The sequence below is a fragment of the Ochotona curzoniae genome, unplaced genomic scaffold, assembly GCF_017591425.1.
Source record: "Ochotona curzoniae isolate NIBS_2020 unplaced genomic scaffold, NIBS_Ocur_1.0 contig_908, whole genome shotgun sequence".
Taxonomy (NCBI): Eukaryota; Metazoa; Chordata; class Mammalia; order Lagomorpha; family Ochotonidae; genus Ochotona; species Ochotona curzoniae.
The window spans coordinates 31350252-31377919 of record NW_024466607.1 but is presented as its reverse complement, the minus strand read 5'-3'; the positions used below and the strand labels follow the sequence as shown (position 1 = coordinate 31377919).

The 27668-nt window shown below is 39.8% G+C and overlaps 1 protein-coding gene across 5 annotated transcripts in view; it reads right to left on the bottom strand.

Annotated features, from left to right (window-relative positions):
* Positions 1-27668, bottom strand: part of MITF (melanocyte inducing transcription factor) — a 221100-nt gene that overhangs the window by 97491 nt on the left and 95941 nt on the right. The gene's annotated exons all lie outside the window — the stretch shown is intronic.

Here is a 27668-nt window from a genome sequence, read left to right as displayed (position 1 = left end):
CATTCCTCACCCTTAGACCTAAGAGTGAAGCAGGGCATGCTGCCCTTGCCTGGTCCTGATGGAAATAAACTGCAAGCAGCTTCTCTCTGTGGGCACCATCTTTGGGAACACAATTTGTTTAGCTCATACAGAGCTGGATACTTACAGCCTGTCACTCAGAATGCATGAGTACACACACACATACACACAAGCACACACATAAATACAGCAATACATGTTCTCAAAACATGCTTTAAAATGCAGACATGACAACATCAATACAATGAAATACGTCAGCAGCTTCTACAGACTCAGGATACCCTGCATCACTATCACAATCTGCACATTTCTTCTCACGCGTGCAATTCAAAGGTCAGATCAAAGACATCCTGACAGCAGCTAGCTGTGTACCCTGGGCAAATTACTTTGCAGCTTTCAGCATAACATTTGATTGTCAAGGAGAAAGACTGAAAACAATTGCCTTGAAAAGCAATGCAATCTCCATAAGCCATCACATACTCAAATTCCATAAGCTAATGAAATTATCTTTTAAAAATTTTTTTCTCTAGTAATAGGAAATACACAGCCTGTAGTCTTTAGTTAAACTGTATCTGAACCTGTTCATGCTTTATTTATTTATTCATTCATTTATTCTTTGGTTCAAAAACACAGAGTAACTGCAATACCCCAGTCACCACGTAAACTTTCAGCATTATAGTCTAGTGGGCAACATTTGAAACCATCACATTAGCACACAATGATAAATGGGATAATTGGTCCAGGGAGGAGAGGCACTTGAAACCTAATGATGGGGACTTGGGCTGAGATTGGAGTAAGTGAAGAACAGTCTGCAAGAACAGTCTCCCAGCACCAGCGACATAGGCATGAAGCTGGCAGTGGCAAATCAGACCTCGTGGCTGGAGGTCTAGAGTGAGGCAAGAGCATAGCACCTCTAAGATTCACTATAGGACCAGGGCCATCTGCAGAGGATCCAACAGGGCAAGGAAAGGTCATTGGCTTTGTTCCAGGATGAGGAAGAGGTTTTTAAATAGAAGAGTAGTGAGCTCAGATCTAAGTTTTTTTTAGCAAGGCTTTTCTGGTTGCTAAGTTGAGAACCTTCTGCAAAACAGACAGTAGTTGCAAGCCCAGTGTGGTGGCCTAGTGGCTAAAGTCCTCATCTTGAACACGTGGGATCCTATATGGGTGCCGGTTCTAATCCCAGCAGCTCCACTTCCCATCCAGCTCCCTGCTTGCAGCCTGGGAAAGCAGTCCAGAATTGCTCAAAGCCTTGAGACTTTGCACCCGCGTGGGAGACCTGGAAGAAGATCCTGGCTCCTGGCTTCGGCTTGGCATAACACCAGCTGTTGTGGTCATTTAGGGAGTGAATCATCAGATGGAAGATCTTCCTCTCTGTCTCTCCTCCTCTCTGTATATCTGACTTTACAATAAAAATAAATAAATAAATCTTTAAAATACACACAAAAAAACAGACAGTAGTTGCAACAGCCCTGGTAGGAGGTAATGATGGTTCAGGAGAGGATGGGGGAAAGATGCAATGTGGCATGAGAAAAATAGGCAAATTGCTGATGAAATCACTTAATAAAAGGAACAGGATGGGAAATGTCCATGTGTCTGGTAGAGTAACTGTAATCATTAACAACAGTCATTGGGTACTTTCTTCATGCTAAGAACTTCTCTGAGAACTGGGTAGACAAATGACTGAGCACAATACTACATTGTTCCATTTGCTAATCTCTCTGCTTCTCTCTGAATGCTGCTAGCACTAGAAGATAAGAAAACCAACTGGTTCTCGTGTCAACCAGGTTGGAATCCCATCACTTACTAATTCTGTGATCTTGTGCACAGTTATTGATTTTCTGTTGGCTCAGTCTCTTCTTCTGAGGAAAGAAATACAACAAGGGGCGGTCCCTCAGGCTATTGCTGGAGTAGAGTGAGAAAATATGTATAATGTGTTCAGTACAGTATTTGAAACATAATAAGTGGGAAAGAGTGGGAGAAAATCAAGGAAGTTGAAGATCAGGAAAAAAAATTAGGAACTCACTGAATTAGAACCTTTTTAGAAAAAGGATCAAGTCAGATTTTCCTCATCCAGGGCACCATTTGCTTTAAGATACAAAGGCACTGGGTAGATTTTAGAACTTAAACTTTAATTTATTTCATACCTACATGCAAGGAAAATGTGTGCCCTCTATGGACTCTCAAATGTTGACCATAAAACCCAATAATATCCATTCCAACCATCTGGCATAAGGTGATGCCAAATGCCAATGGCATTTCAGCCAATAACGTGCCTTTTTATTCTGGACAATCCACTGTCCCAAGAAAGGCATCCACTGGCCATTCACATAAGTGTATAAATAAAAGTATCTCAAAGGGCTTCTGTTCAATTAAATTATCGTACTTTACAAAGATTTAGATGGCACTAGTGTTCTCAGAGGACCTTCTTGAATGCAGAAATGAAATATCTACCATCATACAGACAAAAGTTTGACTTTCAGGTACCCACCTGCCAACTTCACAGTTTCCACGCCATGTTACATGCTTTCCCAGAACTCAAATATTTACCCCTCCAGTTAGCAACCACTAAATGTCAGCACAAGTCTTCTGGTACTAGTGACTGCGGACGTTTGACAGTTGTGTCTACAGAATGTAGAGTCAATAAAAATAGTTCCCTTGTGTATCTTTCTACTATCCAATACACACTATGCACAAAGAACACCAAAGCCATAAAATACAGAAAGCAGCATAAAAGTATTACCTGTATTCTAATGCATTTCACATCTGAATTACTACTTTTTATCCCAAGCTACTACAAATCAACTTCAGTGATCAGGAATCTCACTGATCTTTTAAAAGTCGAACCTTAACTAAAATGGGATTTAACACAATCAACCATCCAAGTGACAGATGGTTTTTTTCTTTGAGAGATACTCTGGGCTTTGGAATCTGTACTAAAGTGAAAATTCAATCAGCATTTTGAAAGGGTTAGAGAAGAGATAAAAGGTTTTACTTGTTATCCTCTCCAAAATTCAACTGAGGAAAAACCACTCTTATCACTGCTCAGAATTCTTCTCATTTAATTGGATATAAAATATTTTTTCCTCCAAGTCTCTCCCCACACCAAAGTACACCATTGTCTTGCATATTTTCCTTTGATAGTTATATTCTTTTCAGTAAATCCATATTTTTTATTCACCAGCTCCACAATAATTACCTGCCAGGACTGACCCAAAAACTACCTCTAGGACAAGTTAGCAAGCCCTTGCCTAGACTTGCAGTTTTTGATTATGACCCTAGCCAATGGTTCCTAAATCTGTGTTCTTAACCGAAGCACCTGCAGTAGGTCTAGTGGAACGGCTCAATTGGCTAAGTCTCCAATTATATAGAGCTAGCATTCCATATGGGTACTGGTTCACATCCTTGGCTACTCCACTTCCAATGCAGCTCCCTTTTTATGACTTAGGAAAGCAGCAGAGGATGGCCCAAAGCCTTGGCACCATGCACTCACATGGCAGACGTGGAAGAAATTCCTGGCTCCTGGCTTCAGATCAGCTCAGCTCTGGCCCTTGTAGTCATTTGCAGAGTAAACTAGCAGATGGAAGATCTTTCTGTCTCTTCTTTCTATAAATCTGCCTTTCCAATAAAGATAAATAAAATTCTTAAAAGAAGAAAGCACCTGGGAACTTCCCTATCTAATTCCCCTGAAGAAAATGTGGAATAGTTTCGAAGTATAAAAATCAAACATCTCCCAAAGAAATGAATGTAAGATACTGTCCTGGGTATTGTTCAAAATTCTGTATTTGAAATGTTTCCTTATTTAGTTATTTATTTGCTGTGGGGAGAAGGTTTAGAAGACAGAGGGAGAGAGGAGAACATCCACTGTTTTACTCCCCAGATACTCACAATGGCACTAGGCTGGACCAGAAGCCAGAAACTCCATCCAGGTCTCTCAGGTGGGTGGCAGAAATCCAAGTTCTTTAGCCATCACCACTCTCTCTCTCTCTGGGTCTGCATTAGCAGGAAGTCACAGTCAGGATCAGAGGCAGTACTGAACCCAGGTTTTCCATCAGGGCTTGTGGGTGCCCTAATCAGTGTCTCAGCTGCTAGGCTAAAAGCCTGCCCTGGAATTCTGCAACTTTTGGAACATCTCATAAGAGGCCAATGTAAAGCCATCACTATAGAATAGAATAGACACTGCAACTACATATGATATATTCTACACAATTATCTCTTTACTGATGACAGGAAACCTAGATTGCAAGCTTATTGTACTTGTTGAAAAGAGAAGTGGGGCCTGGTGGCATGGCCTAGCGGCTAAAGGCCTCACCTTGAACGCCCCGGGATCCCATATGGGCACCAGGTTCTAATCCCGGCAGCTCCACTTTCCATCCAGCTCCCTGCTTGTGGCCTGGGAAATCAGTCAAGGACGGCACATAGTCTTAGGACCCTGCACCCATGTGGGATGCCTGGAAGAAGTTCCTGGATCCTGGCTTCGGATCGGTATAACGTCGGCCGCTGCGCTCACTTGGGGAGTGAATCATCAGACAGAAGATCTTCCTCTCTGTCTCTTCTCTGTATATCTGACTTTCCAATAAATAAATAAATATTTAAAAAAAAGGAAAGTGACATTATAGTTTAATTCTTCGAAGAAGCCACTTCGTATTACTACGGACACACTTTGACTGTTCAGTGCAAACTTTGTTATGAGGTAGAGAGTACTACAGAGGAATAGGCATTCACCTAGCAGTAAAGATGCCTGTCCCCTACACTGGCTTCTCACCTCAGCTTCTTGTTCAAACAGACCCTGGAACCAGTGGTGGTGGCTAAAGTAGCAGGGTTTCAGCTACCCATATAGGAGATCTAGTTGAGCTCTCAACTTTCGCTGGCCCAGGCTCAGTCACTGGTGACTATTTGGTGAGTATCAGATGGGAGCTCTTCTTGTCTGTCTGTCTTTCTGTCTGCCTAAAATAAAATAGCACCAGCACAGTGATAATGCACTTGAAAAAAGCACTCTAGAATAAGAGCACATCTCTTCTTCTTCCCACATGCCACTATACTCAGGGTCTCGGAGAAGTCAGATGCCACTTAAAAGCTCTACAACTCAAACATTGATGGCTTGGCCATGCAGGTGGAAAGCACTGTTGTCAGAGCTACGGGGAAGACAAAGATGAACAGGCAGGAGGATCTGTTTTCCAGGAACTCAAAACACAAGACCCACATATGCCTATGCAAAGGGCAGGCCGGGGAACAGAATGCTGAGGGTCTCTGCCTCCTCTAATAACCCCACCTATGATGGGCTCCTCCTTGGCTAGCATGTGAGGTCATGCAGGTGCTGCATTTCACCTGAAGAGGCATCCTCTCCGACCACCCTTCCTAAAGCAGAAACCCTTCTGATTTTCTCTCTTGGCAAGTGTTGTCTTCTTTCTTTCAATAGCACTTAACTCAACTTGTGATTATTTTATTTGCTTTTCGCATTTTCTTTTGTCCTTGGATGACAGGGTCTTTTGTATTCATTTTATTCTCAGTGTCTGGCAAATAATAAATGTTCAATAAATGTTTGCTGGCTGGCTAGATTGATGAGTCGATGGATGGATAGAAGAAAGGAAAGAAAAATATATGAATGGGTGAAAAATGAAAAAATAATCAGGTAAGGAAGGTTATCTGAAGTATCATTTGAGGATGGCATTTAATTAAGTAGAACATACAATTTACTTTTGTCTGAAGCCTTTTAAAATTTTTATTTTGGAGTCACAAAGAAGAAAAACAAGTTGCCATACACGGATTCATTCCCCAAAATGCCTGCAATGGCTGGGGCTGGGCCAGGGCCAACATCAGGAGCTGGGAAACCCATCCAGATTCCTCATGCAGTTGGCAGAAGCCCAATTATCTCAGCCATCACTGCTGTTGCCGAGGGTCTGAACTATCAAAAAGCTCAAGTCAGAAGGAGGAACCAGGAATGGAATCCAGTGTGGGGAGCAGGCATCCTAACCACTAGACTTAAATGCCCACTCCTATTTGGAAGCTTTTAAATGACTGACATAACTGAAGTTCATGGATAAAGCATTTGGGTACAAAGTTACAAGGAACTGGTCCAGCAATTCTAATTTGAAACTATCACAGCATGACTGAAGGAAATTTTGAATGATTGTATATCTTTAGAAATATCTGTTCAGTACAGCTAAATCACGTTTATCTCTTTAGTCTTGTGTCTATTTTTTTCCTCTACAAAGAACAGATCTCCCTGTAACAATGATATTACAACATCCTCTGAAAAGACAACTCATTGTACCTGGCACCCAAAGAAGCCCTTCAAGGTTGAAAAGGGAAATATGTAAGAGCTCAATATTAAGAAAGGATTATTTAGTGCTTATCAGAAAGAAAATTTAATGTTCTTCAAACTGTGTAGGAAAAAAAATTATCCTGAGACTAAAAATGCAATCTACAATCTAGAAAAAGGAATTTCACATTCTGCCTATCCTGAATTTTTGAGTAATGAATGAGACATATAAAATGCTAGCTCGGCTCTCTTATTTACTATAATAATAATTACAACAAATTATTCCTCTACTTTGAGCTCTTCTCTTACCTAGGCTTCACTTCAAAAGAAATATTTTTTTTCCAGCATTAAAGGTGATGCAAGGCTTTCATTGGTATCTAAAAAAGGTAACTGATATTTACAATAAGCAGAGCACAATCTGTAATGTAAGCCAAATAGGTGAGAAAACACAGAGTTGCATAGGGAAACACTGAGGAGATAATGCCACATTGATAATCTTTTGAAATGAAAAACTTGGTAAAAAGGTAATTTACTTTCTTATCAAAGTAAATAAACTGAAAAAGATAAGGCAGCAGCCACTACAGGGGACCAAAGTTACTCTCACAATATGACTCTGTAATAAATACAACCTTCCACTTAGAAACTGGAAAATCATGATGCTTTTCTCCAACTCCTCTGACTTGTTTTAAAAGAAAAATGTGTTGGGGCCAGCGTTCGGGCACAGTGAGCTAAGCCACTGCCAATGACGCCAGTATCCCAAACGAGTACCACTTCGAGGATCTGGTTGCTCCACTTCCAATCTAGCATCCTGCTAATGCACTTGGGAAAGCAGCAAAAGATGGCCTAGAAGCTTTGGCCTCTTCCAGTGACTTGTGAGACCCAATGGAGTTCCAAACTCTTGGCCCAGCGCTGGCCATTGTGGACATTCGGGAAGTGAACATTTGGGAAGTGGATGTAAGATTAATTTCTTTCTAATTCTGCCTTTCAAATAAATAAGTCTCCTAAAAAAGTGTATTCTTCTTTTACCTGTAGTACATTTTTCAAAGAAAAAAAAGAATAGACCGAAGAGTAGAAAACAATATGGTGTATCTCTGTCTTACAACGGTCTTGGACAGTAAGGCAGGGAAGTTACCACTGCCATGATCTTCCTGTTCTTCCTGCTAGCAGAGTCCAAATAATGCAATATGTAAAACAGCAAAACACTAGGCTGTTCCAAGGACCCTCCCCTGGATACTACGGCTGAGGTCTTGGATATTAAGGAAGGGGAAACCATCCTCCCCTTCCTCCCATCTCTAAATGAAATTCCAGGCCCTCAGCAGCTAAGATAAGCACCTACATCCCACAGTGCTGCAAAGGGGACTGACTGAGATAAGGAAGAAGGGAATAATTTTTTATCTGGATTTTCTAGTCTATGCATGCAAGTTAAACATGTGCAACCCCAAAGTAAGTTGAAGGTACAACTGTCCTATGTATAAATATGCTTTACAGAAGGTAGTGGGAAAGCTCTGCCGTGTGATGATCCCCATATGTAGGATTTTGGTAAGAATGCAGGGCAGTGATTTCAACCAGTGCGCAGAACTTGGAACAGCCCACTCATGGCTTTACAAATGCGTAAACAACTGCCACACCCCTTCCGTGAATATAAACTCAGCACCATTTTTCCAACTGGAGGTAGCAGAGTGGGGTGAGTCAACATAGAGAAATACCCTCCAACCCACTCCCACACACCACTCTGTTAATATTTCAGCTTTACCATGGCCAAACCATTTAACTTCTGAGCCTGAAGACTACATCAATAAAACGGGGGTGTGAATAATTACCCATTTCATAGATTAATATGATGATTAAATGAAGCAAACTATAAAAAGTCTACAGCTCAGCACATGAAAAATAGGGCTCAATCAATGTTATGCAAGGAACGAGGACTCTTATCTCAGAATACTGCAAAGGTAATGAAAAATCAGCCTGCAGCCCTCGCAGAACTGCAAGTTCTAGGGCAAATAACCATTATTTCATAGAGATAATGGCCAACATGTTTTGGAAACTTGATACCTAAAGAGCCTATACAAGCTTGTGATAGTACATTCCCAATGAATAACTAAACAAAAGATGAATACCCAATGAATAACTAAACAAAAGATGTCAGTGATTTTGATGATTTGGAGTTTAGACAACCAGGCCATGTTAATGTTCATTTTAACTATAAACAAAATTCTAGTGTGCTTGATCTTCTGCTTTGACTCAAGGTGTACAATATCTTTTAAACTTACAGTGTTATTGTATAAACAAATGTAGATGTCAGACAGGAAATCATGTAGGTCATAAAAACAACTGTAACAAATCAAACCTCTTTGGCTCAGCAGATTACCCTAAGTTAAATTTGTATTAATCTCCCAAACTTCTGTAGCATTTCAAGCACTCACTCTTACACTAATGACATCCTGTTTCATTTATGCTACACAAACAGGATTTAAAATGAGAAAAATAATATTTGCACAAAAATCCTTCCTGGCTGTTGATTACATCAAATCAATCATAATAAACTCCATACATATTAATCTTCTGTATCCAATTCACACTCTAGGGAGTCTTGTCTGTAATCAAAGTATACATTTATGTTGATAATAAAATGTTAGGTAATCAATATTTTAAATTAATAGCAAGCATTATCTCAATTAATATTGCCATAAGGCTTCACAAAGGAAAAACACCAATTTTACCTTAAAAAGAAAATCAAGCTATGTACCTAAAAAAATAGTACATAATTTTAACAAAGTCACTGCACTGTTTTAACGTTCATTCACCAAGTATTAATTACCTGTCAGGAATTACAAGTGGGGCTGGTAATAGAGTATAGAGAATTAAAAACGCTACAATCAAAAATTCTAACATAAAACAAAGTTCAGGGCCCGGCATGGCACCCCTGTGGCTAAAGTCTTCACCTTGCACGTGCCAGGATCCCATATGGGTACCAGTTCTAATCCTGATGGCCCCACTTCCCATCCAGCTCCCTGCTTGTGGCCTGGGAAAGCAGTCAAGGACAGCCCAAGGATTTGGTGGAGACCCAGAAGAAGCTTTGGGCTCCTGGCTTTGGATCGTTTCAGCTCCAGCCAATGAGGCCACTTGGGGAGTGAATCAATGGATGGAAGAGCTTCCTCTCTGTATATCTGACTTTTCAATAAAAATAAAATAAATATATAAAAATACAAAGTTCATTTTAACAGTGGTAAACAAAATCATGAATAAAAGATCGAAGAATGAAAATATCCCCATTGACAATCATTCAAGAAATATTTGTTGAATACATACTATGTCTCAGGCACTCCTCAATATGCTAAAGATTACATCAGTGATGTATAATGGACCCATATTCTCTTTTTTAATTTTTTTAAATTATTGATTACATTGTATTATGAGACACAGTTCCATAGGTACTAGGATTCCCCCCACCCCTCTCCCAACCCTCCCCCCATGGTGGATTCCTCCACCTTGTTGTGAGACCACCGTTGAAGTTCAGTTGAGACACCTTCATTGTAAGCATATACCAAGCATAGAGTCCAACATCTTATTATCCAGATAAGTTCATCTGCTTCTTGGGGAGACCTTCTCTGGACTGAAGGTAGGGCCAAGAGAGCAAAATCCCGATCAATTAAAAGTCCCAGCAGCAACAATATATATCGTTATGGAATTAATTGACATAGTGTTGAGTAAACAATACGTTAAAATTACATGTAAGTTCTTAACAACCTCCTGCGACTATTTCAATGACATTTTAACAATTGAGGTGCAAAACAGTTTTAGGGGGGTATGCAGAGAAATCTTTCATACTTTGGTGAGGAGTACTTATTCTTTGTGTTCTACCTAGTAGGGTATGTGTGAGTCCATGCTGACCAATCTTTCTTTGTTATTCTCTGCTCATCCATTCCAATTTGTGTGTGTATATGAGTGTGTATGCGTGTGTGTGTTTGGGGGGGAGGGGTCTGGAGCGACCCTGTTGGTCATTGTAGAGGGTGGGTGCCCAGAGCTGCAACTAAGTAACGACCGGAGAAAGCTCCTTTCTCTCATCCCAAAGGAAATTTATTGTTCTTCTGATTCTGAGGACTGCTCATGGTTCCTGGCTGTTGTTCCGATGACTTTGGATCCTATGAGGAAGGACTTGGGCTTCTTCCATCTCATGTAGTAGGTCCAAAGAGGGGGAATGGATGTCCTCTGAGTTCTCGGCCTCCAAAGGCATTCCAGTTCCCTGTGGTCTCTTTGGCAGTTGTGATGTAGTCCTTGGTGCCCGTTCTGATAGACCTTGGTGGGACCTTTAAGGGACCAACCCGCCCCCTGGGCCTAGGCTCCGCCCCTCCCTGGCCATGTCCTCGGCTCCAGCCATGTCCCAACGACCCGTAGGACCACCCAGGCCCGCTACACAGAGCCCCCCTGACGTCTCCCCAAAGGCGAGCCATCCATGGGACTCCGGCAAGCCCGGAGTGGCTCCCCATGTGGGTGCGGGAGCTGCCATGGTGCTTACCAGGTATCTGGACCCATATTCTTAAGAGAGAAATGTTTTGGAGTAACTGTAAACAGACAATCTTAAAATCAGACATGATTATAAGCTGTTAATACCATTAACAATGATGTTTCCATGAACAAGCACATTGGTTTCAAATATTGGATTACCAGGCAGAAAATTTGAAAGGACAACAACTTTTTTTTCAAAAAGTGAGATTGTGTCTCTGCCTCATTTTTCAAGAGAGGAAAGAGGAAAGAAGAGACAGGGAGAACTCTTCATTAGACTGTCATACTGTACTTTATATTTGAAAAGCACCCCTCACATTACTTGACATATTTTTACTTAAAGAACCTGAAGGGCAGAGAGTGAGGTAAATTGCTCAGTGTCAAGATGGGAATTGGTTGCTGATCTGGGATCGAACGCTCCTGAGACCAAGCCTTTCTTACTGTCAGTAGCAAGCGTGTGTAAGTGACCCAAAGGGCCCAGAAACAAACTGGTTCTAAAATTAGAAACTTGCTTTGGCATTACCTCCACCCCAAGTGCCATACTAGATTCTGCATTCCACACAGACCTAGACTATGTCTGCTTCATTCACCACTTGATCTCTTAACTACACACAATTTCCAGACACAGAGAAGACACTCAGCAACAATTCATCCATGGGTTAAGTGATTAATTAACCAGCTACAGTGTTTTTCTGACCATGATTTGTTTCCAAAAAAAGCACAAACTCTAGAAAGGAAGAAGACTCTTCAGGATATTTATACCAATCCTGAGTCAAATTAATGGCATCCACTGCAAAGAAGCATAAAGAAGGTTTGTCCTTAAACAAGTTAATATGCTTGGAAAAGAGATTTTAAAAATAAAATTATAAGGAAGGGGAAAGAGTAACTCAACACATCAGCACAATTCATACTTGTTCACGAGAGAAGAAAGGAAGTAAATTAGAGCAACCACTATGGAAAACAATATGGACACTTCTTTAAAAAAAAAAAAAAAAGCTAGAAGATCATATGATTCATCAATTCCACTCTGGGAATCCCTCCAAAAGACATGAACTCACTGTATCTAACAGATACTAAGTCCACCATGTTTATAGCAATACTCTTCACAAGAGCCAAAAATACAATCAACCAAAGTGATCACCCAAAGAATCATATATAAGATGAAGCAAAAACACACAATGCAATATTACTTAGTGACTAAAAAAATGAAATGCCATCACTTGCAGCAAAATGGTTTGAACTACAGGGCACCACCTCAGGTGAAATAAGCCTGACCCCAAAAGACAAATACTGCATGTTCTCCGTTATAAGTGGAAGCTAAAATTAAAAAGGAAGAAATGTCCACATGTATCAATTTTGTAAATATTGTGTCTTGTCAAACTTTAAAAAAATGTTTTTTCTAGATGTATAAAATAAGTTCTTAGAAAAGAATGATTTTTAAAAAAATGTCTTTCTAGGGAAAATAAGATCTTTGGAAATCTGACATGAATCATGGACTGTTTGGCAAAGATCGTAAATCTTGAACAAAATTTCCCAAAGAATGGAATATAAGATGATTTCGAATATACCCACAGACTCCATGCTAAATAAGCATGGAATCACACAGTGAGAAAGGCCCTTTCAAATGTCTTTCATCTGGGGGAAAAGTCTGTGCTTGATGCTAATATGAATCTTTCAACACTTGCCCTTTGTACAAAACAGCGCAGATCTTAGGCTCCCATTCCAGACAAAGAATCTAAATGATGTTCTTCCTATTTTATCAATGTACACATTCGTGTGACTTCCACATATAATATCTTCTTTAAAAACAAATTCATATTTTAAGTTTCATGTCTTGTCTAAGGGCACAAGAAAACAGCTAAATGTGGGAAACACATTCATTTAGAGAAATCAAGAAGGTGCCAAAATTCTTTAGGGCAAATAAGATTAAACATTGTCCAGAAATAGTGGCCTGTCCCACTGTAGTGAGACGCTAACGGCTACAAAGAATTTCATGCTGATAAAGAAAACCACGCAGGGTTCTGAAATCACAGTAGGCTAACCCCACCCCAATTTCTCACTAACTGTGGAAAATGAGCATGACACTCAGCTATGGCTCCATGCAGGAAACAGGGGCCATGGCCAAGTAGGACTAAGAATACCACAAGTGAGGTAGCATTCCATGAACTGCATTTGTGGATGGTGCCTGCAAACAAGACAGACCTCTGTCCAGGAAGGGAAAAAACAAACCACAGGACAAGGCTGTTAGAACAAAATGTCAGGCGTGCTGGAGGTGGATGTTTCAACAGACTTCCCTACGACTGAGAAAATCACTGTGACTTGTGTCACACGCTGAGCTCATAGGCCATTTTCCCCCTATTTTCATAATGATGTGCTGGAAAGTGCCTAGTGTCTATTTCCTCCTTGTTATACTTGTATAATATTTTCATACACTAGATGGAGCCAAATTGATAGTGTTTTTGGATTTATGGACAGGTTTCATGCTGTATGCTTTAAAAGCATCCGATTCAGAGTTATGGAAGCATTGTGTCCTACTTAAATATATTTTAATTTAAATGCTCCAGTTTTTCATCTAAAAGGTATTAATGTCCTACTATTTTATAATTAGGTATATTTTTATTCACTTTCAAGCCCAAATTAACCAGTATCCATAATATTATAAAAATGCTTATTTCAAGTATGAAGTTGTATAAATCATTGGCATTTAAAATTTTGGCTTATTACTATGTATTTATCATAGTTTTTAAATTCATAATTTCACAAAAGGCAGGCTTTTGAGGGTACAGAGATTAGTAATTTGTAAATGCAATGAGCATAAATGTCTCCTATACCTACAAAGATCGTCTTTAGTGTGGAAGGGAGGGTAAAGCAAACAGAGTCCCAGGAAAGAAGAGCCTGGACTCTTGGTCCCTGAGGTCATAGAAACAGGCCCAGGGATGCCCTTGCAATACCAAAAGGCTGACCTAAGGATCAGGAAAGGCCACTGCCAAGAACAAAATGAAAAGCTGCTGTCCACAGTCACTGACGTGCGGCTGGGATGTAGCTGCAGGATAGTACCAGGAGGGTCACAGTCACAGTTCTCTCTAGACCAGTATGTAAGCACAACGTCTCATTACCAAGTGGCTCTCAGTCATAGATTTTGTCCTCATGGGATTCCTGACAATATCTGGAGACATTTTTGGATTTTACAAATGGGAAGGTGGGTTCTACTGGCATCAAGTAAATAAATACCAGGATGCACAGTACAGTCCCCTCAAAAAAGCAATATCTTGTCCCAAAAGCCATGAGTGCCTAGGTTGGGGTCTGCACTAGTGGCACAGCAGGCAAGCTGCTACCTGCAAAGTATGGTACAATACTGTATGCAAAATAATGTATGAACACCACTCAAGTCATACTTGATCCACTTCCAAATCAGCTCCCTGCTAATGTACCTGAGAAGGCTGTGGAAGCTGGATCAAAAACTTCCATGGAAGAAAGGGATGAACTTTCAGGCTCCTGACTCCAGTCTAGTTCGGACCATCAGATGGCAATACTCTCCCACCCTTTCCTCTCTTGAACTCTGCCTTTCAAACGAATAAAATAAATCTTTTTTTTTTTAGTTTTTTGCTCTTCTTTTTATTATATTTTTGACAATCTTTACATAGTTAATTAGGGTAAAAAGGTACAAGAGCTATAGGAAAGTGGCTAAGACTATTATTTCCATATTGTTTCCTTCATATATTTGAGGTAAAGGGGATATTGAGGGAGAAGCCCCACCCAGTCTCCCACACACCCCAGGTCCCGGATGTGGGGCATGCTCTGAGATACTTGCTCAAGTGGTTTTGATAGTTCACCAGCTATGAATCACTGCCAATCTCGCCACTCCAAGCACGATGAGTTCGTTGAAGAATCCACTGATTGACATAGTCCATCATAGAGTCTCCATTTGTCCAGTATTTCGCTGCCAACATACAGCTGAGGTGGTTGATTGACCTGTTCTGTCTTCTGTCTTTTCTTGGTTAGGGTTCTGAGTCCGCCATTTCGATTGGGGAGATCCCCAAAGAAACTCTGAGGTGTTCCCAGACCAGATTTTTGTATATACTAGCAAGTACAGGGCCTGCCACAGTCCATTGCCCCTATCAGCCTGAAAGGAGCAGCCCCCGGATCCCAGGCAGGCCTGGGGACAGCTCACCACATGCTCGCGGTGACTGGAGCCGGGATCCGAGCAAGATGCCCCGTCCTGAGGCCCAAATCTTTTTCTTTAAAAAAAAAAGGTGGGGGCCCGGTGCGGTGGTGCAGTGGTTAAGGTCCTCACCTTGCACGCCCGGGATCCCATATGGGCACCGGTTCTAATCCCGGCAGCCCCGCTTCCCTTCCAGCTCCCTGACTGTGGCCCAGGAAAGCAGTAGGGGACGGCCCAAAGCTTTGGGACCCTGCACCCGCGTGGGAGACCGGGAAGAGGCTCCTGGCTCACTCCCGTTGCGCTCACTTGGGGAGTGAATCATTGGACGGAAGATCTTCCTCTCTGTCTCTCCTCTCTGTATTTCTGCCTTTCCAATAAAAATAAAATAAATCTTTAAAAAAAAAAAAAAAAAAAAAAGGTGGTATCCAGACCTCTCTGACAGGCTGCTAATCCCACTGGTGAGTACTTGAAACAAAACCCACAATGGTAATTAATGGAATAAGGAAGATACAACCAAATATGAGACTTCCGAAGTGCAGAAAGAACGCAACGAGTACAAACACATGGTTGTTCATTTTATTGTCCTCTATTAAACAAATGAGTTTGGGGCATTTTTTCTTTGCTATATGTTTAATATTTAAAAAATTTAAAAATTAAGGGGAAGGGTCAGTGTTGTGGTACAGCAGGAAAAGCTTCTCCCTACAATGTTGACATCCCAGTGGAGTGTCAGTTCATGTCCTGCCTGATCCACTTCTGATCCAGACCCTAATAATGGCTGGGAAAATGATCCATGTCCCTGGCCTCTATTACCTATGTGGGCGATGCTGATGAAGCACCTGGCTTCCAGTCACTGCAGTCATCTGGGTAGTGCTCCAGTAGATGGAAGATCTCACTGTATCTCTCCCTATCTTCTTGTTAATTCTACTTTTAATCAAATAAATGAAAAAAATCTTAAAAACAAGATACATTATCATTTTAAACAATTAAGAGGAGTGAAGAAACAGAGAAAAGCAGTAGAAGTCACCTTTTCAGGACATCAAGAAGGGTCACAATGACATCTGACAAGACCAGCTAAGGTACAACCAGGGTCAGAGGTATCTCTTACTCTTCCTTCCCCTCACTCCCCACTGGAGAGCCACTGATCACATCTTATCTATCAGGCACCACACTGCATCTTCTCTGTCCCTGAGCTATTCTGGTATGGTTCAGATCAGGCCCAGGCTGCTCAATTGTTCTGCCAACTTCCTCAAAACAGCTACTACTAGATAGCCACTCCAAACCAGAGTTTTACTCTTTTCACACCACAAGTCCTTTATAAAAACTAATGGTTCATCAATATACAACAAATGAATGTCAATCTTTAGACAATCAAGGACCAACTTATTTTCGCAGTTTTATCTGCCATCATTCCTATCAATATAAACAACTTACTCATTCTCTGACCATACACTCTCACTTTGGCTGTTCTTTTTCCAGGAGTACCCTCCAAATACTCACTGGCCCTTTTCATCAAAACACTGAGACATTCTTCAGAGAAGTGGAAAAGATGCATGACCAAATGCTATTGAGGAATGGGAACATCCAGAACACTTAGGCACTGCTGATTGAGAGGGTGTGTGCCTTACAACCCAGTAATTCCACTTCTTGGTACATACCAAAAAGAAATGTTTATGCGTATCAACCAAAAAGTAGATAGCAATATTTGTGGCAGCACTGCCCATAACTGCACAAAGCCGTCAGCAAGCCAAATGCCCATCAACACGGGAATAAATGCTGCTGCTAATCACACAGTGGAATATATTTTGTGAGAATGAATGTCTCTATGTAAAAATGACAGAGAGTCAATCGCATGGACACATTGTGATGCAAAGGAATCCAGATGTGATAGTATATGCTAGATATTTGAAGTAAGAGTCTAGAGTTCTACATCTGTGGCATTGGAAGTCAACATAGTGACCTTACACTGGGAGGAGATACAAGGGTGCTAGTAATGCTCTCTTATAGACTGGGTACTTGTTACTTGGTGAAAATTCATCAGGTAACATGTTAAGATTTACACTCTTCTCTGTAGGGATGTTTCACTTTAGTTAAAAGTTTGTTGAAAAAAAATATTTTTAAAACTTCATTTTCCAATATTACTACCAATAACAAAAGAAGAAATGGTATACATTTTAAAAAAAACTATAGGAAAAGCATGTCAGCGATTTCTGCCTTATGTCAATGCAATATACTCACATATACTTTAAATAGATTTAAGACGTTTCTGTACTTAGCGTACATGAACGGCAGCATTCAGAAGCATCCAACCAAAGCATCTTTCTAGAGGTTCCTTTGTGTCAATGGGATTCTTGTAGCCAGACTACATCTCCATCTACAAAAATGATTCCTTATTGCTGCGTAAATAAGTAATGACACTTGGGCATGCTTTTTTACTGATCTCCTGTACTCATACACAATGCAGAATGAATGGTGAATGACAGAATGGCCCCACACTCCAGCAGCACCAAGAACATGCTAGCAAAGGGGCTACATTGACACCTATGCATTTTTTTCTGTTTATTCAAACACAAAAAGCATATGTCCAAATTCTCAGGGGCAGAGAGCCCCATCACAAAATTTCCATTAGCTGGCATTTTAGGCGCTGCTATCTGTGGAGTCCCAGCCACTATATGGCCAGGGTCAAGGCCACGGAGAAAGGAAAGGGCTAGGAACATTTCAGGGAGATAGCTGCATTGCACCTGCCAACATAGCTGATAACAGCACATTGATCCTTACCCCTGAGGCCTTAAAAATGGCACAAAAACTCTGATAGTTTTTAGGACAGTCATGATATCTACATCCTTTGTTCCCTTTCAGAGATACATTAAAATATCAGCTAACTATGAAATGTATAGTATGTGTTCCCATGCTAAGCATTTTATGTTCAGTGCTTTATTTTAATCTTTCATAATAACCTTCTATCTGTAATATTATACAAGGGGACTTGAAAATGTTGATGAAAAATTCATTGAAATCCCCTCCCCTTATTAGGCTTTAAGAGATTACATCACTTGATGAAGGGTCTGCAAAGAAGGAATTCAGGCCATGGCACAATGAATCATCAGAGCCTATATTCTAAGTCACAGACTATGCCACCCAAATATATTTGTTTATGCAAATAATCAAAATGCACTCTATATCTTCATAGGAGAACAAATGTGGATAAGATATGATTCTTTTCTCTAGGTACTCATTACTTGTGGAAGAGTAAAGAATCTATATACAATAATACCTTAAATGTTTTGGTGCAATACTTCCCTGAGACTTGTATGAAAACTACAGAAGGGAAAAAACATGCAAAACACAGTCAGAACTGTATCCAGGTCAGGAATCTCTGGAATACTTAATGTGATTGACTATAAGATGCTCACAGTTTTGATTAAGACAGGAGTAAAGGATTGTGAAAAGTCAAAGGAGACACCCTAAGGCAAACAAGTTTGAAGCTGGAGAAGCAGGCACCAGGCAAAGAAGGAGAGATAGAGAGAAAGCAGGTGGAGGGACAGGGCCTAAGAAGGAAAGAGCAGGAAAGCAGGGAAATGGTTAAGTGGACACTGAAATGTTAAGGTGTGAGGCTGCTGCTTCTACAAAGAACAGTGTAAAACTAAAGTCATCAGAGACCAGGCTTTAGCATCAGAAGAAGCTACTTAGCTTCTTCTCTTATCAGCTATGCATCCAAGGGATAATGATTCAACTTACCAAACATCTTTATTTTCATCTGTTTAAAAAATGGGTATTAAAAACTGTCTTATCTTCGCTACTATTGAGATAAAACATAGAATAATGCATGTCACACATCTGACAAAGAACCTCAAATGTAAACATTAGGAATGTTGCAGTCATCATTAACAGCATTATCACTATCAAAGCTGCTATCATTGTCACCACTGTCACAATCACCATGGCTTGACGCTGATGACCCCAACGAAAGAATTCCTCTGAAGAGACATATAACTAAAATCCTTGTTTCATATTTGGGACATGCTTAGAAACATCACAAACTGAGGAAGTATATTTGGCCAAATAAAATATCAGTGTAACAATCAAACTTTCTTAGGCCCACCACAGCAGCCTAGTAGCTAAAGTCCTAGCCTTGTATGCACCAGGATCTCATATGGTCACCAATTCTAATCCTGGGGGCCCTACTTCCCATCCAGCTCCTTGCTTGTGGCCTGGGAAAGCAGTCAAGGATGGCCCAAAGCCTTTGGACCCTGCACCTGCGTGGGAGACCTGGAAGAACCTCCTGGTTTCTGGCTTCAGATCAGCTCAGCTCCAGCCATTGTGGCTGCTTGGGGAGTGAACCATCAGATGGAAGATCTTCTTCTGTCTCTCCTCCTCTCTGTATATCCGATTTTCCAATAAAAACAAAATAAATTTTTTTTTAAATCTAACTTTCCAGATACTCACTTTGTAGATTTTGTAAGCTTCCACTCCATTATTGATTCTCATTAATCACACAAACGCATAAAAAACATATTCTTAGTTTAGAGCAGGGGATGGGGAGGAATGATGATAATCATATTACGATAGTCTATCATCAGTATCTGTTCTTCCTAACAGAACAGAGATCATTACTATGGGCTCAACCAATGTTACATATTACTGTCTTTTTGCTATCTATATCAGGAACTTGAAACCATAAATTTCTAAAGACTTTAAAATGTATTTGTTTGTTGTTGCTTTAGTACAGAAACACACAGAGACAGACAGATATTCCCCCATTTACTGGTTTAACCCCCCCTTACCTCCCTCCCCCACCATCTGCAGTGGCTACAGTCAGGATCCAGGGACTCAATCCCCCTGCCTTTCAGGGTGCACATTTGCAAAGAGCTGAAATCAGGCATGGATCTGACCTGAACACACTACTGTGAGATTGAACGTAGGTATTCCAAGCAACACATTAAACGCAAAGCCTTTTTGCACTGTTTCTTCATTTCATCATTTTGAGAACGATATTGCTATGCAGTAAGAAAAAATGGCCTGAACTAGTCTACCCAAGTCTGTGTTTTGGTAAGTTAGTTTTAATTCATCATGTGATCAAAGAGCTAACACAAAAATAATATTACAGAATTCATCCATGTGTGATCAACGAAATGTGCGGAGGATGTTATGTTTTGATTCAAAGCCACGGTAATAACATGTTCATGAAACCCTTCCTTTTTCAAATATTCCACGGCCAGCCAATATTTACCACAGTTATAATGCCATGCAGTCAACTCTGGAAAAATAAAGTCATGAAGAACACAATCATTTTCACCTTCTCCAGAAAGCTAGCTAGAATATCATTTACCTCTACCATACATACAGATTCCATATACAGAAACCCCACTGTCCTGTTGCATATGAAAAGGAAAAATGCAGGCATTCCATTGGTCCTCCCTTGACCAAATCCAGTTACAAAATCACCAAAATTCCTTTTAACTTTAAGTATGTTCTCCTGGAAAAGCATAGTAGCAAATAAATTCACCCTATTTCTAAATAGGAATGCAAATGGCCTTTGTTAATCAGATGGCGACAGAAGAAGGGAACTGATCAGAGGATAATGTTGTGAGCAAGTCATTGGCAGCCAATGTGACACAAAGGCTGAAATACTGTTCAAAGTGGGGAAAGGGACTATGGTAGTCAGAAAACATCACAAGAGTTTACATTAGGAAAGGTTCCCAAATGCCTTTCAGGAAACCCAATCAAGTCTCAAGACACTGAGTAAACCTAGACTTGAGGCATACGTGAGGACTGCTCTTTCCATCAGAAGCTTAATGGCTATGAAAGAAACCACCTCACAGGAAAGGATCTTCATTACTAAGGTCCCATAGATTCCTTTACCTCTGAAGATTCTTGCCATTCCTCTGTTTCTCTAGAGGCTGTTCTCACCTGTAACACCCCCTGCCCTAGGCTAAGTTTCCACAGTCCTTCTGGAAGATGACCAATATTTAGTTGTATTTGGAGGAGTGTCTCCCATTTGATTATGCTGATGTCCTCAAGGACAAACACTCAAAAAAAAAAAAATGCCAGCTCATTTTCCTGGGCATACTAGTCCCTGACTTGATCTGTAGATCTGTCTTAGTAAAATATACAAAATTGAAATTACTATTAAAAGAAAACCCTCATGAATATGCTTCAGAATGATTCATCCTCATTGTCCACATCTCTGTGACTGTAACACACATCTATTGAAGATGCTGCTTTGGAGATATTTCATACTCTTTCAAAACCATTTATGGGACCATCTGTTAATTCCACAAATATTTACTGAACACATACCAAAGAGCCAAAAACCAGACATGGCTCTAGGTGGAAACAAGTAAGACCGACATGTTCCTGTTGTTGGTGTGGTATAGTGGGTAAAGACACTGCCTAGGACACTGGCATCACATATGGGCTCTGATTCATGTCCCCACTGTTCCACTTCCCATCCAGCTCCTTGTTGATGTGCTTGGGAAAGCAGCAGAAGATGGCCCAAGTGTTTACGCCCCTGCCATCCACATGGAAGACCTAAATGAAGCCCCTGGCTCTTGGCTTTGGCTTATCCCAGCCTTGGCCACTAACAGGGGTAGTGAATCAGTAAGTCTACCTCTCTCTCTCTTTCTCTCTCTCTCTATCTCTCTTTCCTCTCTTTTTCTCTCTGTGTGTATATGTGTGTGTTTCTCCCTCTCTATGTGTAATTTATATCCTAAATACATACATAAATCATTTTTAAAAAATGACATGATACTTCTCAAGCACAGAATTTTAAGATATCAGAAGTGAGTCCACAAACATGCTCCACAGGGCCTAAGCAACTGGTTCCAGGTCACCATATTAGGAGAGGTAGTGACTGTGATAAAAAACATGTACAATGCTCAAATCAACATGTTCTCTTCTTCGGGAGTTTAAGGTTGATGCTGTCATCCTGGCTTACACTGCCCTTCCTTAGCCTGAGGCATAGCTTCTTCCTCAATTAACTCAGTTTGCTGCTTAAAAGAAACCTCCACTGGTAGGTCAGCTCTATCAATCTCAAATTAAACAGGTTTCTCCCACAACACAACACAACACAACACAACATACACACACACCAATCTTCATTTTTCCTCATAACATTTACTACCACCTTTCCTTCAAACACCAGAACATAAACTCTATTAGGGTACAGATTTTTGACTGTTTTATTCACCTATTCCCATTAGCAGAATAGCTCTTGACACAAAGTAAGTGATCAGTAAATGCACGCTGAATGCATGAAACCAGTATTTATACACACACACTCCAATCCTAGTGAGGAAGCCATATCCCCGAGAAGGAAATAAAAGAAAATCCAACCCAATGCCTTCCTCACAATGGGATGTGGCTTCAAGAAAATGGGGGAACCACCTGGCACTCAGTCTCACCATCACTGAGACAACAGGACATGGGGAGGGTGTGGTGAATTAGACACAAACTCACTCAAGAGTGAACACTGGCCCATTCTTTCCAAGACTTGATTTCTTAAAGCAAGATTCACAATAACGCTACTTTCAGTGAATATTTCCCAGGATGTTTGGTAGTGCCCACACATGTATTACCAAATGGGGTATCACAGGTTTTTTTTTTATTCAGTAGGTTACGATAACCTAATTCTGCTCCTTAAAGACAAATGAACCATTCTTCTAAGTGACTTAATGCAAGATCATGGAAAGTCAACCAATCTTAGGAAGAAGACAACAATGTGTATTGAATAAACTGTCACATGTGTTCACAGAGTTTCTATCAGGAATTACAGAAAAAAAAAGAAAGGAAAAGATGATGAAAGAAAATAAAAAAGCAGAACAAAGAACTATAGAGCCCTGAATGACACTAGAATCAAGTGGACTTAAAAAGAGGTCAGAGAATAAGCTAAAATTATTTTAAACTTACCAAGTAAGAAAATAAAATGACCCAGGGGAAAAAGTCATTGTCCTATTTTTATTTACTCATACCTTGTTCTTTTCCCAAAAGGACTAAAAACAGCTAAGGACAACACTTACAACATCACAACAACAGAAAATTCATGTAGGTTGATGAAGGCAAGAGAATTCAAGAACAGAACATGACAAACTCAGGGATAGAATTATAGGAATAAGATTAGCACCAAAGACAAAACAGAATGCAGATTTTCTAGAGGAGGATCCTAAGCATCTTTTGAAGCCAGGGCTCAGTGTTGAGTGTCTGCAAGGACCATGAAGGCAAACTAAAGGAGTGAAGCAAACCTAGGTGGGCTAGGACAAGCAGATGGCCATTCTCCCTCACTGAATCCCATGGTTACCACAGACATGTTAGCACAATGTGGTTAGATCTGAGTCTTCAAAATAAATGCTGGGAATTCAAACACATGAATACACAATTTCTCATTCCCATGTTTACAATGTTTTTTGGGTTAAAGAAAAGTGTGGGTCAAAGAAAACATGTCTGTGGCCATAAAGAGGAAGAAGACACGATCAGTTACATGACTAAATACATCCATAAAATAAAAACCCAGAGTTGTGTGGAAGTACAGTCATTTGTGGTAATGAAACCAGAGAGACACTTCTCCCTCGAGTTTTTTTTTTTTTTTTTAAGGTTGACACTGTAACACCCACAAGATAGCCACCACATGCAATCACAATGCATAAGGCTCAATCTTACAACAATTTTCAGTTGGAGAAGAGACCCAACGCTAAACTGTAATTTAGTAAAACTTATTACCAGGAAGTACAAAGGATAGAGGAATGCAATTTTCAGTTTTATGAAAATCTTGGGATAGAAATTTCTGCTGGTCTAGATTATTTCATATTTCATACATTTCCTTTATCTATGTTTAAACCAACTGACACTTTGAAGAAAGAGTAATCTCTCACACTTTCTATAAACATAGTCACCTTGGTCAATCAATCTCAAATAACACCTTCTTTCTGCCCCATTTTTTTTTTTTACAATATTCAGAAAAACAAGTGAGCCTGTACTCGTCAGACTATTATCCACAAATATTAAGTTTTCACAGCAGCATTTTATATTATCCACAAATATTAAGTTTTCACAGCAGCATTTGATAAGTATCAACCCACACTGTGTTCAAGGTTAAGCTCCTCAACAAAGACCCTGAGTAAAGTAGTCTATGAGGTTTTAAGTTCAAGGCCAATTTCCTTTATTGGACTGCCCATCTGGCAGTGTAACTGAACACTGTAAGAGCTGAAGAAGTTGGCATGCCTCCAGTCATCAGCCAAGGAAAGAAACACAGGTAGGACTGAAATACACGAGAAAAAAAAAAAAGAACAACAAAAAAGATCTTTCTCTGTTCCAGGTAATAGACAAAAGGACAAATTCACACCACGCAGAAATGTTGCTTGGAACTCTTTGGGTGCTGATGGGGCAGCTAGATTATAAACTGGGTTCGGGCATTCCTAAAACAAGTGTAGGTCTTTATTTTGTTTAATATCACGTATAGCCAACTCTGTCATAATGCTTGTTTTGAAAATAGAAATTTGCCCCTGCATGATTGACACAGTAAGGAAAAAATGGGCATAATTTCAATGAATTTTGTTTTTGCTTGCATCATTTTGCCCACCAAAAATATAGGATGAAACCTGAAAACTGTCCTTAGCTGCACCTGTGCTGCAGGAAAACCCAGAACTTAGAAAATGTGCACACTGCAAGCATTACCCAGCTACTCAGGTTATCATATGTGTTTTCCACATCTGGAATGATTTCAGACAAACTTCCTGCCACTACTCAAACTCATTCACATGCTACTTCTGAGGCTACTTTCACAGACAAACTCCAGGTCTTATTCAAGGCCAAGAATCAAGTATAGTACCTATCACTTCTATTAGGCTCCCAATATTGCCACCATTGAAGATTTTGAGGTTCACGCTCCTAAATTTCTTTATATACTTCTGTTGTACACTGAACAATTTTACATAGCCTGAAGATTTCTACAGAAATACCGGTATTATGTAATGTTCTGATACAGTAAATTTATTGTATTCATACTTGGATTCCATCTTAAGTTTTATTTAAAAACATGAATTGCTCAGATGTAAGCTCTTTCAGAGCTGGAATATAAGTTCTTCTCATATCACTTTATATGTAAATTATATTTATTAATACATTAATTCAAAATTTAATGAAATACTGTGTAAAGTTTACTATCCATTATGAAAATATTCTATAGAATGTATTTGCTCACTGTAGAAAATGAACAATAAATAAAAATGTATAAAAACTAAAAACTATTAATCATCTAACATGCAAATATCTTGTGTTTTTCTTTTCATTCTTTTTCTTTGCATTAAACTTCCACTATGCCTGCTACACACACTATTTCCTCTGATTCATGTACCTTAGCTTGACTTCAAAATTGACCCACCACTTAGAGGTCAAATACGCTTACTTTTCCAAGACAAGATGAAGTGTGAAAGTCATTTAAAATTCACGGAAAATAAAATAAAATTATGAATTAATTTAGGTTTGAAATCTATGCATAGTTTTTTCTTAACACACATTTTCCATGATTTTTAACAACATCTATCCACATTGATTTTTAAATTTTTCACACTAAAATAAATTTATATTTTAATTTGCTTTCCCTGAACTTTTTGAAGTTCTCTGTGATACCAAATTAAGTCAATGATTTCTCATTAATTGAGCACAGGCTATCTACTCAGCATTATGAGTGTACTCTGTGACATTCAAATTAGAATATTTAGTATGCTGTGCTTACTCACCAAAAAGACTTCTTAAAGTTTCCAAATTTGGCACAGCTGCCACATTTCTTACTCTTAAGATTAATTAGTATTTTCACTCTGGCTCTAACATTTGTTAAAAATATAAATTACATAAATAGCACATCCTGAAAAGAAAATGGACTTATATTATTAGTCTCCTGCAAATTACAGATTCAAGCATTATCTCCTGTCCTTCTATCTGTCACCTTTTCAAAAACTGTACCACTAAAATTACGTATATAAAGCCCGGCTGTTTTTGAATATTTTAAAGTAGTAAAAACACACATTAAAGTGTCATGAAGACTGCCCCTTATCTTCCCCTCTTTCTATTCAAAGCAGTTATTTTAAGATGGGATTTTTTGAGTAGATGAATGTGAATTTAAGAATTTAATAAACTATGTGGAAGATCCCAGCTATAATTTTTTCACCTACAACATTAGAAACACAATTGTCACCCGACTGGCTGAGGTTAAATTCCTAACTGGCAACACACGGGTGAGCAGAGAAAACTTTTCGGGATCTCATCCTTCCTCACCTTTGTATGAGATGCAGAAACATGATGAGATGTTCAGAAACATTAAATTAAGACAAAATTAAATGTGGCTGGGCCATTCATATACACAAAAACCTAAACTAAAATGATTTACAATTGATTTTTCAATCCTCTTTTAAAAAGCACGTGATTCATTTGGAACTTCAAGAATGGGACAGAAGGAACCTTGGGGGAAAAAAAAGTCAAAAGGCTACACACTTCTGGGCACTAAGCAGGTGCTGAGCTCCATCAAATCCTTTCTTCTACGATGAAAAAGACAATTATCTTATTATGCCCACTATTTCTGCAAGAGAAGTTAAGCCTTAAGTTAAGTGGTACTTGGTGTGTGTACCCCCAGAAGCGACCCTGGAAAAGCCATGTTTGAGAAGAGGGAAAGAGCAGCTGTTGTTGAGGACAGAGGCACATCCTCACAAAGAGAACAGGAGACAAGCTGCAGGCTGCTGATCAGAATGCACCCCTTCAGGAAGGCAGTTAGTTCATGCCCACCTCATATTTCATCTCCGACCCTCTTGCATTATATACCCTGGCTTACCTCAGTGTGGGACAGCTCCCAAACAAAGGCCCAGTTGAATTGCAGATACTTTAGTATTCCTACCCCAATTATTCAAAATCTATTGGGGCTCCAAAAAAAAAAAAAAAAGAACTCCTTGGGCTCCAAACTCATGCAGTCCTTGACAGAGGGGAACACAACCCAGAGTGTACAAATATTTTGAGATTGAAAGCATGAAGGCCATGGTGCTTTTTTTAATTTTAAACTTCTTCACATAAGTGCACTCGCTTTCCCCGCCCCCCCCCCCCAATTCAACTCAGAATCCCTTACTCCTTTTTCTCCATCAGTTTTTTAGGAAATAGGACTGCATGGGAGGAAGACCTGCATTCTCTTATGCAAGAACTGAACATCAATCATTGGAAATTATGGAGCAGGCTCCTCTTTGAATCCCCATAGCGAAGTCACTGCCACATGGGAAAGCTATGAACCACTGATACACTCAGCCTGTCACAGCGATAGGCTTGAAGTGGAGAGGATGGGGCAGAGAGGGCATCTGGCCCACAGCTGATGAACATGGAATTGGGCTTGTCTATCCAGAAAGTTACTTAGACCTCCATCACTCAGTGGAGTGTCCTGAAAAGACATAAGAAGATAAAGTCCTTGATTGTGCTAGATACCAAAGACAAAAAGGAGCTTCAGAATGAAAACTGCCTTTTAAAAAACTCACATGATTTTGTTCCTTATAGTTAATGAAAAGGGGCATTTAACATCAGTTTTGGGGAAAGCAGTGGGATTTTTTTTTTAAGAATTTCAACAGGAATTACCACAAAGCTCATTTGTAAAAGCTTGATGAATCCTCACTTTTCTGACTTCGAAAACTAATATTCTCTGGAGTCAGAATACAGGAACTTACTTTAATGCTCAAAGTTCTTTCACCTCCCTTTAAGAAAAAA